This window comes from Haemaphysalis longicornis, unplaced genomic scaffold (assembly GCF_048455015.1).
Source record: "Haemaphysalis longicornis isolate Haplotype H1 unplaced genomic scaffold, Haemaphysalis longicornis Haplotype H1 scaffold_1, whole genome shotgun sequence".
NCBI lineage: Eukaryota > Metazoa > Arthropoda > Arachnida > Ixodida > Ixodidae > Haemaphysalis > Haemaphysalis longicornis.
The window spans coordinates 82087739-82101973 of record NW_027526203.1 but is presented as its reverse complement, the minus strand read 5'-3'; the positions used below and the strand labels follow the sequence as shown (position 1 = coordinate 82101973).

At 45.5% G+C, this 14235-nt stretch overlaps 1 long non-coding RNA gene across 1 annotated transcript; it reads right to left on the bottom strand.

Moving 5' to 3' along the window:
• Nucleotides 1-3333: 3333 nt before the first annotated feature.
• LOC144177803 (uncharacterized) lies at nucleotides 3334-12197 on the bottom strand. The gene is made up of 3 exons (XR_013323860.1): nucleotides 11932-12197; nucleotides 11094-11213; nucleotides 3334-4041 (listed from the first exon to the last, which is right to left on the bottom strand). It is a non-coding gene; the product is annotated as an uncharacterized LOC144177803 (long non-coding RNA).
• Nucleotides 12198-14235: the final 2038 nt, after the last annotated feature.

The window sequence follows — 14235 nt, the reverse complement described above, 5'->3', positions numbered from 1 at the left end:
AATTACACACTGACCAACTGCACCTCATCGAGTATATTTTACGCTCCTAGCATTCTGCAGTAGCCTTGTTTAGTGTTAAAGAACTACGTATTTGATCACATGTGAAGACTGCGATTTCTGTTAAAGCATTTTGTGCTTTCAACCTGAATTGGTTGACGCTCGTCAATTCAACACTGGCTGCAAACTGATTGTGGTGTAATAAACATAAAACCTGGATAGAGTAAAAATACTGAAGAGTAAATTATGCTAGGCTTATACATTGCACAGCGTAGCTGTAAGCATCAAAATTCAACTTTTATGTTTCACGAGGAAAAGCTCAGCATAACTTGGGCCAGCTATGAAGGTTAACTGCAGTGGAGGGCTATAGGTTAAGTCAGGCCACCTATAAATCTTTGACATACTTCGAAATCTTGGCACACAGGCATTTTTTTTTCTGTTCTACCTAAACCAATGCGTTGGACTTTGGCCAAATGTTTTGTACGGGTTAAACTGCACAATGCAATTCCAAATAAGAATTGAACAAACGTACTGTTGTGTCCATTCGAGAATCCAGTGCTTGCCCAATATCGAAAATTGCCTCCAGCAATCGATTCAAGAAATGTACTTGTATGTCCAAGAGACAAGCTCAAATAAAAAGTTACCCTACTTCAACTGCATTCCTTGCATATTTATTTATTTGAAAATATTTAGCACGAAAACAACAGAATGGTACAAACAGGCAGTGCTGTCACTTTTCGTGCTCTCTCTCTCGTGCTGTGTTGTTTTTCCACCGTTTATTAATTTTAAAAATATGCCACATTTGCCATTTTAGTTGTTTTTATTTGTTTTGATGTTATGCTGTGTTGCCAACGAAACTTTGTAAATGTCTTCCCAAGAAAAAATATGAATACCTAGCATTTGTAAGTGTATGCTTCTTGATGGATAGCAACTCTCACTATATGAAAGTGAAGCCAAGAAAACACCAAAGTCATCACAAACACTGAAGAATGTTTATTGACATGGCATCACATCACTTGCTGGACAAGCAACAAGGCACCATAATGCTGCTCACACAAGAGTGCGAAGCATGCTCCGCGGCTAAAACCACTTGATAAAAATACAAGCAGGCGCTTATCTGCCCCAAGGTGACCCTGAATGAAAATGTGACATGCGCAACACTGGAAATCAACAAAAGTTATTGGGTCAGGCATAAGTGAAAAGTGCGGGCAAAAGTCGAGGGCACTTTCATGTGTTGGATGACGAGACTGCTGGCACAAGACGGGAAGGATCGAAGGGTGGTAACTCAGTATTGTATGGTTACAAATACGTGCAGATTGCTACTCACTGGACCAAAAGTGCTTGAAGACCCTGATTTTAAAGCAAAACTTTCTATGACTCACCAGTGGAATATGCCGTGCCAAAAAGGCATTGCAGAAAAGCCAACTTTTTCTGACAATGATAATGATCGTGGGTAAAGAAGTGCTGAAAGAAAAAAACGCTTCCTGCAGTCAGAAACAAATCAGGACCCTCGCGGTGTGAAACCAACATCTATACCGTGACACCATTGCAACATGGTCAAAGTAGTTTGAATCTGGATAGCGGTGCATCGAGATGCAAAATTAGACAAAAATGGTGCACCTCACATTCTAATGACGACGACAGTTGAACACGAAGCTTTCGTCAAGCAAAATCAAGCGGCGAAGTTTCAAAGCCACTGCGATCAAAAGTCCAAACAGCATGCAAGTAAAAGTGATAGCTCAAACAGGCAACGTCCAAGCTCAGATGACAATCAAGCAAGGAATCCCTTACGAGAAAACTGAGTTAAACTGAAAGGCAGGTTCTCCTAGACACCCTTCCCACTAACTTATAACCAAATTCCTTAAATGATCTCTTGCGTCCCTCGTACCCACCTAATTTAGCGGAGGCAGTGTGGGACACACTCCTGCATTTCATATACCGACCCACTATTTTTCCCTTGCTATTTCCCACCCATACCCGTCGTGAACTTTAACTAATCGCTACTTCTAAGGGGGTCTGATGCACTAGCAAGAGGCCCCCGGGTGTTTTTTTTTTACATTTCAATAAACGTTAATAAAAAAAATCCATTATTGTCGTAAGACAAAAGCGTGCACGTTTTTTTTTCCTTGCAATTACAGCAACTAATGAACACATGACAGAACAAGTAACAGAGAGCAATGATGAAAGTGACAACCACAGATTTGCATATAACTGTGGAGAGGAACTCTCTGGATAGAAGACTGAGCAATAGCAGAGCACAGCAGCTGCGGCTGAACCTTCCCACGCAGCTGAACAGAGACGAAGAATACGGCAAATGGACAAAATTAAGGGTTGGGAGTCTTAGTAGCCACTGTACTTTCTTATCAACCAGGCGTATGGCTGGATGGTATAGATGAACAGCAACGTGGGAGCTAGAGGACTGCTTGCTGGCGACACTACTACCACCCAGTAGTCTTTACTCCACAGTACACAGTAGGAGGAAACAAACTGGAAGTGGGACTGCGAATTGCCATGATGTTACAAATGAAAAAAGTGCTGCATGGCTGTCACAAGTCAAGGTCAATCACCCTTAAGGGGAGGTGCCAAAACCCCTTAGAGAGGGGATGAAGACTTAGAGAGAGGATGAAGACATGACATTTGAATCTAGTGGCTAAAAATGAACCATTCATGTAGCACCCCACCACAAAAAGGGGATTGATCTTCACTCATTTCCTGAAATAAAGTTTAAAAGCAATTCATCCAGGGCAGTTGCCACCAGCACCCTAGAGTAGTATGGTGGAAACACACCACAATCTTTGCTTTTGGGGTCTTTTACCGGGCTGTCTACCAAAAAACTCAAATTCTTTTTTTCTAAGGGGGCACCCTGGTCTTAAACAAAAAAACAACATGGTTTTTACAGTTAGGACGATAAAAATTGGGTGATGCATGTGGTTTTTCATTGAAATTGTAGATATGAAGTTTGTTTCTGTGTAAAACAACTATATTCAACTTTATTTGGCTTTTATGTTTGATTTTTTGACAGCCTTTGTAAAAAAACTGCTTGAGGGATGCAGCTGAACAAGGTACCGGTGAACTGTGCACAAATCAAGGACTGACTGCCATAAGACTAACATTATCATTATATATGGTCTGTAGCAGAAATGACAGCTGTTTGAAGTTTGGGCCTGGATGGCAACATCAGTTTTCCTGGTTCCCATTTTCTAGGCCCAAACTTCACATGGCTGTAACTTCTGGTACAGACCAGATAGAATGATAATGCTAGTATTATTGCACTCCTTGACTTGTGCACAGTTAACTGGTACTTTATTCAGCAGCGCCCCTCAGTTAACTGGTACTTTATTCAGCAGCGCCCCTCCAGCAGTTTTTTTATAAAGGCTGTCTTAACATCAAACATACAAATCCAAATAAATGTGAATAGAGTCGTATTACACAGAAACAAATTTCATATCTACAGTTTCAATGAAAAACCACATGCATCCCCCGATTCTTATCATCATAACTGTAAAAATAAAGTTTTTGATCAAAAACTGATGTTCCTTTTTAACTCGAAGCTTTCTGGCCAGCTCCGGCCTCAAAGGTCAGCTGCGCCTGATCAAAAGGACTGTCAACGCGGCTTGAGCTCAAGGCATCCTGGAATGAGGACACCTCTCTGAAGCATTTTGCGCATTTAATTAAAGTTTATTCTCTCTCTCTCTCTTGCGACTTGAGCCAAAGTCCAAAATCTAAACTGCTTCGACCGTATCAGAAGGGTGCAGTCTGACAGACAATGGTTTCATAATGCAAGGGACACTGGTTCCATTATGACCATGGAAAGCGTTTTTTTCTTGAGGTGCTTGATGTGCTTTTGCTTATCCTCATCGCTTTGTGAAACTCACTGTGTAAAGTTAGCTTTCCTGCAGTGCATTATGTAGCCACATTGAATGTAATCAGTGAGGTCCTGAAAGCTTCACTTTAACAACAGGAGTTACGTGCTTGTCAAGACCCTCGTCTCACAGCAAACTTCTCTTCACCAGCAGGCACAGGCTAGAGCCCAGTCAGCAGGTGCTGCAAAGACATGATGAGAGTATTTAAGCACGAACCTCAAGATGGAAAGGAGGTGGAGCAAAGAGCAAGAAAAATGCATCAGGAGGAGACTGCAAGCTCTGGGATGAGCAAGCTAGGTGTGGTGCTGTCAGGACACTGATGTCATAACCCAAGCCTGGGAACAAGCGGAGCAATAGCGCAGTTGTTCCAGCCTCCCCTGGAACAGCGATTCAGCTTCTCATGACTACCATCTTAGCGACCATGACTGCTCTAAAAAACTTGACACAATAGCAGAGAACCTTTCAGAAATACTGGACTGCAACCCAATAGATGGTATTCACTGAAAATTTCAGAGGGAGATTTCTTCACCCGACAACACTGGAAACCACCACGTCTGTGCCTGCGCATTGTGCCCACACCTCGCAGAAAAAAGAAAACCTCGGTGCATATCGTCTGCACCACTTCAACCTGATTGTCGGCCTTAGTATTAAGAGAAGACCTATTAATTGCACTCAAATTACGTGGTGGTGCTCTCCTTGCCCTCAAGAACTTTGCATCACTGTAGAGTGAAACTGCGGCTATGAACGAAAGCGACACGGCATGCCAGAGGCAACGCTGCAGTCGCCTGCGACTACCGATGTTGACACAAGTGCCATTTAATGAACAGTTGAAAACAAAAACCAAATATTGCTTTCGAAGAAATGCTTTATGCACACGCCGGTTTATATTTATATTCTATATTTATATTAAATGAAGCCAGTGCACGTGATGCCATCTCCCGAGTTGTGCCATGCTTGCACCGCTCACCCCCTTGCTGGTAGCCATGTGCTCGTACCGTGGTCAACCTCAAGTCTTCACCCCTTTCCTTTGAAATCCTTTGTGTACACGCACAACTCACCACATGCTATCAAAAAAGAAGAAATAAAAACGTGCATCACTAGAAAGCATAGCTGCTACCCCAGCAACAAGTGGAGGGGGCACCCTTTTGTTTGTTTTGCCCGAGACGACTGCCTAGAATGGCGGATTACCAGCCCGCGCATGTGCAGATTGGTAATAGAAAAAGGTCCATTACTGCAATCTCATGGAGTCCGACGTATCACAGACGCTGCGGCACATACATGGCGGCGCACACACAGGGTCGCCCACTTGTGGGCCACACCAGTGAATACAACCTATGAAGTGCTATACCCACCACCGATATAGCATTATCTAGGTGCAGTCAGAAACACTTTTTTATATGTTTACACGTACTTTCAAGCGTTCGGAGGGTCAACATGGCTGCTTGTCACTGCTTCTGACCGATCATCCATGGGTCGATCCCACCAATCTGGCTGCCACAAATCACGGTAATAACGCGGAAGTCTTCAATTGTGGGCCGGACTGACACACACGATTCGCGCCAGGGCTGTCAAGCTGGTGTGGCAACTTTCTGATCGCGGCGTTAACACGCCACAGTGGTTCGAACACTTTCCCAGTATGAAGGTAGCTATTTCTGTCGTCGTTGGTTTGTCGCATAATGCATGCTTTATTGATGTTTAAGTTCAAGACCTGGCAAGCTTCTCTAGCTCGCCCAGAATTTCTCGATACGCAACTCTGAGCTGACGTGTGAGCACGTCTGTTTGTCGTGTGGTTCCTTGTTTATGAGCCAGACCATGCAACTGAACGGTGCGAATGCAGATTTGATGCTTTCAGCACGTTTCACTTTTTTCTTCGATCAACAAGAGAGAAACTGTCAGTAATGCTCGTAGAAAGACGGGGCGAGTCAGAAATGCTGCTTGGACACTTCCTAGTACCATATAAATAGTGTACTTAATCTTCCCGAGAGCCAAAGCACCATTTTAGGTTGTAGTGAAACAGACCAGAAAACACCCCTGCCCTTTTTCTTGTCCGTTCTCTTTCTCTTTGAAGCACTCCTTTGTTTATGTATTGAAAACCAATTTGTGCAGCGGCACACTTCATTAGTTATTTGTGTATATGGCTAATTTTTCACATTTTAACATTTATATGTTCTCATTGTAGTATGATACTAATCTTGATCAGTGCATTTTTGAAGCAGAGGTGTTTTCTTCAGGTGGCAGTTCCTTTTCTCTACAAAAAAGTGCTTGCTGTAAACAGCATCAAACAACAAAAAAGGAAATCTGTTTTAAGTAAGGAGGAAAAAGGTTTCACGTCAATTTATAAGGCTGAGACAAAGATTATGGCACTCACTACACGTTTTGCGGTTCCCGCAGGGCTAACAAGCGATTTGCAAAAAACTGGACAACACTTCCCATGGTGCGGAAACCGAAGATGTACTCCTGCAATTAAAACACGGAATTATCGCTGCCCCTTCAAAGGTAGATAATTGAACCATTTTGGCACTTGATCTTTAGAAAGCTTTGATCGCGTATCACACCAGGCTATTTTGTGTAACGTTGCCACTTTCACTCCGGGTCGTTGCACATACAACTATATCCGTAACTTCCTTTCGGACCACACGGCTGTTATTCAGCTCGGTGACCTACAATCCGACACTATCCATTTCCCAACCATTGGCACGCCTCAAGGCGCAGTATTATCCCCACTCCTATTTAACATTGCCCTAATCCACCTTCCCAGTAAGCTCGCCGCGATCCCTCGCTTACTCCACAGCATATACGCCGATAATATTACGCTGTGGACCACCAGAGGCAGCGACTTTCAAATCGAGGAGGTTCTCTAACAGGGAGCTGACTTAGTTACCGCCGCCGCGCAAGTTGGGCTTGGATGCTCACCTGAAAAATCTGAGCTTTTAATCCTCCCTGCCAAATCAACCGGCAACCCAGCCCAGACACCCACCATTGAGGTCCGGATTGATGGTAGAGATGTTCCCCAAGTGGTAGTCCTGAAAATACTTGGGCTCTGCATACAGCGCAATTGTGCAAACATTAAGTACCTAGCACAGCTGACTTCTCAGGTGAATCAGACGATCGCCCTCATCCGCAGGATTGCTGCCCGCTACAAGGGGTTCAAAGAAACGGAGCGTATCCGGCTGATACAGGCATTTGGGCTCAGCCTTCTCACTTACTCTCTCCCGTATCTCTTGCCCTTGCGTACCGAACTCTCTAAAGTCAACTGCCTCATTCGAAAGACCTAAAAAACGGCGCTACAAATCCCTCAGAGCACTACCACTGCCAGACTCGAGAAACTCGGCATTTACAATACTGCGGAGGAACTCATTGAAGCCCACCTTATCGGTCAGCTAAATAGGCTCTCATCCACCCCCACCGGTCACACTCTCCTTGTTACTCTTAACCTTAAAGCCCCTATCCTCTGCGATGACAGGCTCCCGGTACCAGCCGACATTCATGGCTCCCTCACTATTTACCCTTTACCGCGCAATATCACCCTGTTTTCAACAAGCAGCGTAGGGAACTACGAGCACAAGCACTTACAGAGAAATACCCCGTCCACCCCACTACAGTTTACGTGGACGCAGCTTGCTATCGATGGCAGGATGCATACGCTGTCGCAGTAGTAATCAACTATCCCAACACTCCTCCTCTTAAATCCCAAACAGACCGCACCAACTGACCCGCTGAGGCGGAAGAGGCGGCAATAGGTGACCGGTAAAAAGCGCAAATGCTCATGGGTGCATTGTCTGCTCCCGCGGAGTTCTGTTACTTCCGGTTCGAGAGCTCTCCTGGCCTCCCATACGCCGACGGCTTTCACGCGCGCTTGTGCTTGTTGTTTATCTGTTTCCACTGAAAAAAAAAAAACCGCTCATGCTTCGCACATTCAAGGTGTAACAACAATGAATTCTACTAGGGGCTTCTCTGAAAGGTTAGCACTCTGTGATAAATAAACAACACGCACACACGCACGTGAAAGCCGCCGGCGTACGGGAGACCAGGCGAGATCTCGAACCGGAAGTGGCTGGAGCAGACAACGTACCCATGAGCCTTTGCGCTTTTTATCGGTCACCCATTGCGCTAGCCCTTACACATAGGCCGCCCCCTATCACTATCATCTCGGATTCGAAAACGGCCATTCGAAATTACGCCAGAGGCATGATCTCGCCCCTGGCGCTCGGAATTCTCCTCAAAAATCCTCCTACCATACAAATAAAGCTGATCTGGACTCCGGCCCACATGGGTGTGGGGGGAAATGAGGCAGCACATAGGGCCGCTCGAGAGCTCACCGTCCGAGCAGGCCCTAGCCTCGAACCCTTTCACGAAGCCCTATCAGCTCGGGACAGTCTCTTGACCTTCCAAGACATTACGGCACATTACCGCCTCTCACGCCGCCAGCTCCCCCCCACACACCCGGATTTATCCAACAGGGAAGAACGGCTATGGCGACTGGTGCAAACCCATACCCTCCCATGTCGCTACCACCTGCACCATATTTATCCTTCCGTCTACCCCTCCACCAACTGCACGGCCTGTGGAGCAGTGGAAACACTGGACCATCTTCTTTGGAACTGTCCCCACAACCCCTATCCTCTCTTAGCAGACGGTGGGCACTGGGCTGAGGCACTGGGCAGCTCCGACCTGTCTACCCAACGGGTGTTCACGGCGAGGGCTGCTGCGGACACCGGTACGCCGGTCACCACGTCCCCTAAGGGGCCTTTAAAGGCTCAATAAAATGTTTGTCCTCCTCCTCCCATGGTGCGGTCACATGCGGTTCTGCACAGATGGCATCTGGCCCCATTTTGTCTGACTGGCAATGAAAACTGCCTGCTTCAAAATAACAAAGACATTTTTAAGCCACATTTATATTCAGGCAAAAAGTGTTGTGCAGCCATTGCATGTAATGTTGCCTAGTATGAAAAATTGTGCTCAATAGGTTTCTGAGGAAAGCTGGTTTCGAGAATTGCATTGTGCCATAGGACAAAACAAAATTAACTATAAATGAAAAACAACACAACAAAAGTCCTGAGTTTTGCCATGCATATTTTTGTGCTCCTTTTCTATCATGTTTACAACCAACATAGCCATACTGTTAATTACATTGCACCTTTGGTCTCATAGGTCACCCAGAAAGGAAATCAACTGAAGTCGAGGAAGTAGTGTAAGGAAAATTCACTTTATATTGTAAAACAACAACAGTATTAATGTATTCTTGAAAGCGTAAGAAACAACAGCCTCGCCTGGACCTTTTTCAAATGTAAAATAGTTTCTTCTTGTCTTCTTTTTATTTTATGGTGAAGGAATGGGGCTGCTTCTTTTCCTGCAGCTTGTTAAGTTGGCCATTTTTTATGTGATCAGGTATTTAAGCATTCAGGAGTAGACGTGTCCTGATCAGGTATATCTTGAGTCCAACTGAGTAAAGCGTATTCTGATTTTTATCATGCTAAGGGTCATATTCCGAATGCTCCCCATGAGCACAAACGAGTTGCAGTGAATGAATGAAGATAGCACGGAATTCTTTTATCAACACGTAAATGCCTAAGACTAGTTCACATACTTGAACAAATCACAAGCACACCATAAATTTAATGCGGTTGCCCAGCAGTTGGGCAACACGCCACTATTTAAACTAAATGCATATGTTACTCGATAGTTTCCCTCCAGCTTAGAGACTGCCTTTTCCATGTATTTTCTAGTTCATAAATATACCATAGAATGCTTGGCTGCAGCAGCTCTCATAAATTACAAAATGACAAGAATAAGATGGGCATTGCTTCCAGCGATGATCCCTTTGTATCATTCCTGACATGAAATAGCCAAGTGAATCTTTTGACCTTGGTAACAAATTGTTTCAAAGCACAGTGCGAACCGTGATGAACAAACAGCATTGCGTCAGGTGCATAGCCTGCGACACTGTCCAGCTGAAAAAAATATCTAATGTCTTTCTGCTTTATTTTCCCGTGTCTACATATGCAAAGTGCCTTTATTAACAATAAAAGCAGGGCGGTAGGAGGGGTGTAAAACGTTTAAAGAGCGCACTGCAAAATAATGTGACACGGTTTTTTAAACATTATGTATGAGCTGTCTCACGTAAGAGGCATTTCTTACAACATTCTTAGCCCTGTATGGCTTTCTCACACAGCTTAGATGTCGTGCGAAAAAGGCAACTTAGTCTAACAGCTCAAGGCGAGGTAGGTGCACCTTCTCCCGTTTGCACTCAAGAGTTTACATGAAAAGGCATTAAGTAATTGCATCATAATCGAGTAAACTGAGGTCACTTCACACTATGAGGCACAGGGCAGTGTGGTAGAACTCTCACTCAAGGATCTTTAGCGTAAACCAAGACATCGTGTACAGAAGGTTAATTTTTTTGGCTTTATAAATTCAATGCAGCCCCGGCAGCCAAGAATCGAACCCAAGACATTGTACATCCCTGCAGCCATAGGAAACAATGTGAGATCTGAGCAATCTGGCACCTGAGAAATCTCATTAAGACGAATAAAGCTACCGTGCGATATTACTTAGTGTTTACAAAAACCAAGGATAGACAGCATAGGGGCACTAGATACATCCTTGCTTACACAAAACTCAAGAGTAAAATTAAAAAATATATATATATGACGCGGGCATCCGAGGCACGGTATATCTATGGTGTTGACTAACACCATGTACTGTGCCCTGGCCGACCACATAATTTATGTTCCTGCCTCCACTGGAAGCTGGAAAGCACTGTAAACGGCCCTGTGGTCAGCCATAACCCATTACACGCCCAAGACTACAGTGCAAACTGTCGTGACGGAAACCACGTACGGTGCTGTTTGCACGAAGGTCACGCCAGCCCACCTCATAGATTGTGCTATATCGGTAGTGCATATAACAATTTCTGGTGGGACTTCACTAGGTGGTACATATAGCATCATCCATAAATTTTCAACAGTAAAAAAATGAAGGTAGTAATTAAGCAGTGCATGTGCTATCCCTACCTCTTCATTGTTTCACTAGTTACTGAAAGACTTGTATTTGAAAATGTCAGGCTGGAATGGATGCATAGACCAGGTTGGTTTTTTGACATTGGCATAAATAACTAAACTTGATTTTTAGTACACACGCTGCTGTCTTCATGGCTATCAACTACCGTGTTACTGTAAACCCTCGCTTGAAATGTACACGGAGTGAGAACGCACTGGTGGATCTAAAGTATACCATCAAATAGAAGCCAGGAAAAGTCGGGAACCCGTTTGGTTGTGAGAAGTGGCCTGCACTAGAATGGCAGGATGAGTGCTGCAGGCAGGCTAGGGGCACCGTGACTGCAGTCAGGAGATGCTGCAAGAGAAATAAATGGAACATGAGGAATGAAGCACCGTTGAGGCAGCAGTAAGTAAACAATCTAGGATGACTAAAAAAAGGGCAAACGAAAGCGAAGACCACACAAGCAGTGCTCTTGCCCGCCCTGCGTTATCCAGGTCGTTCCCGCTGAATTTCCATCGGTTATTGAACGCCGATTGGCCCCACTATTAAAGATGAAAACACATAACGACGTAAGCATCCCTTGGCAGGCACTCCGGGCAGCAAAAGTGCTGGATGCAGCAACGAGTGCAACAGGCTAAAGTAGCGTGTTACAACGCCCTCACGAACAACACGCACACACGAAAACCTTGCCAACAGGGGCCTGTCACGCTCCTAACTTCACCAACAGATCGTACTGCAAGTTCATTTTTGTTACAATATTAAGATCGGTTAGCACAAGGCACGTTGTCTAGAAAAAGCGTCTAGGAAAACAAGTGATGTTAATGACGCCACATTAAAGAGACAAGGAAACGTCATGATCGAGACGGGTTTGCAATGCGAGCGAGTTCCCGCGCCGTGCAACAAACCGTCAACAGCTCGCGATCGCCGACAGACGCGAACAGAGAATGCAAGACGGTGAGAACGCGCCGTTAAGAATTTCGTAAACGACGCTAATATAACTGCCGCGAGCAGAAAGCAAGCTTCGCAGTAGGAGATATGCGAACTGATTGCAAACCCGCCAAAAAACACTCACCTGGTCGGCCGATGGTAACTGGCCGATGGTAACAGATAACTGCAAAGCTGTTGTGCCAGAAGATGCTGGAGCTGTTGAACGACGACTGACAGGGCGACAACCATCGCCAGTTTATGAATTCTTGCGTTGTCGAACGCGACTACTTGAATCGCTACGGCACGTACGCCGTGTAGGCAGCACTCGGAAAAATGTAAACATACCGCGCGGGAACGCTGCGAGCAAACGTGACGTCACATCCGCCTAGCAATGCTCCTCACCCGCCCAAAAGGTCGGTTAATTCCTCTCCTGAAGGGCAGGTCGAAACTTCTCCGTAACGCTATGGGAGAGCTTCATATGGGGACCAACGCTCCCGCGCGGTGGCGCTACGAGTCTGTTGAAGGTAAGGTCCCTGAAATTACTAAGGTAGCGCCATCTTTAGATCTCGCCGCCTTTCGCCCTCGCCCGCGCTCTTTTCCTACTTCGTTTTTTGCCATTTTCTTTTTCGCCGGCGAACGCCGCGCGCCATTGGCCAAGGGAAAAGTCACGTGGTTTTTTTTTTTTTTTTTTTTTGCTCCGCCGCCGGGTCGCCTCACCGGCTGGGACATTGCGCAACGCCGCCGCTGCGACGCCATTGCTGGCTTCCGAGCCACCGAGCTTCAGTACCGGCTTTATCGTAGGTGCCAGCTAATAGCAAAGTAAGAATTAGCTGCTCGTTTCGAAAAAACGTCGCACCGGTGTCGTTTTATGTTGCTTCTCGGTGCCTATGTGTTGTGCCTTAGGCAGCGCGAATATCGTCAGGCAGGGCCCAAGACTTCGTTATTCCGTCCGGGAAACGCGACGCAGAAAGGAGAAAAGTTTGGTTGCATAGATTTGAACAGGCATACTTCAGGCCGACGCTGCCATCACTCTTTAGCGAGGTAAGTTTCTGATTGTTTGTTCTTTCTCTGTTAAATTCTACGCGAGCTTGAGCGGTCACTTACGAAGAAATGCGTATTCCCTTCGCGACCGTCGTCCACGCTTTGTTCTGAGTAGGCATTGCGCGCAGCGCCGAGTTCGTCCCGTCGTAAGCTTTGCTTTGGATAAGAGGCCGTGTATTTGTCATGCGCGCGCTTAACTTCCAGCATCAACATCAGCGGCGTAGCATGTTCAGTCAGTTGTCGTAAGGTTTCCGTGACGCGAGAATTGTTCACCTGAATTCATGCTTGTTTTGGCCGACGGCAGCTTGCGTCTGACCATGTATCGTGTGCGTTCCGAGTGCGTGTACGCTCTTTTTGGTGTGAAGTCATGTTTTGTGTGTTAGCGACCCGGGTGGTATTATAATCCCGTTGTTATGACATTGGAGTGATTTGCTGCGTAATATGGGCTTGGTCGGTGCGGCGCAAATTGAGGCTGTTGCGAGAAAAAAAAATTGCGGCTAGGTAAAACAATTTAAGGCCAGCTAATATAGTGACTGCGCCGTTGACGTACGTTTGATTCGCAATTTCTGTTATCGCTTTATTAAATTCGCGCACGTTTGAATAAGCACTTCAAATGCATATTCGCACCGTAACGGCTGTACGCCCTTTCTTCCGTGTATGCACAGAGGAACGTTAATTACAACTTGCGTTTGCATTACACGTGATGCCGTACATTTGCAGTGTGCGCGCTTACTTCATCTTAGTAGTCAATGGCGCAGCGTATCCAGTCATTGCGATTTGAACCAAAACACACTGGGCGACTAAATTATTTTCAGCAGACGTATTTTTGTCCAGCAAAGCGCTTGCTAAACGGGTTTAATGTAGCGAGTTGAGCGGACGCGGCACTGCGCAGATGCGCGAACACGAATTTGACCATGCTACGGTAGAACGGTCACTAACTCCCTTCTGCAATGCATTATTGCCTATATTTGCGGAGTGTTTGTGGCGCATCTCAAACTCGGTGGCGACATTTTTTTCCCTTCTCAATAGGATTATTTCACGGATCAATTTGAGCAACGGATATTGGAGAGGCTTGGCGTTAAAAAAACTAAACCCAAATGCCACTCCCAACATTTTTTTCTCACGGGAAGCCACGTCAGCAGCACAAGCCACCTGCACGACGTCATTACGGACGTTTGTTCCAATAAAATATCTGTTTGGTGGCACCAATTCATTTTTGTGATTTATTGTTTTCTCTTGATAATCATAGTGACATTGGTCCTCTTCTGAATTTCTTTCGGGTGTATCCCAGTGTTAGTGCAATGTACAAATATGCCAGAATATATCCCAGCACAAAACAATTCTGTCCAGGCGCCTCCATTAATAACGGCTGTAAACGACCGCGCCCGGTGAAAAAACGTATTGCATG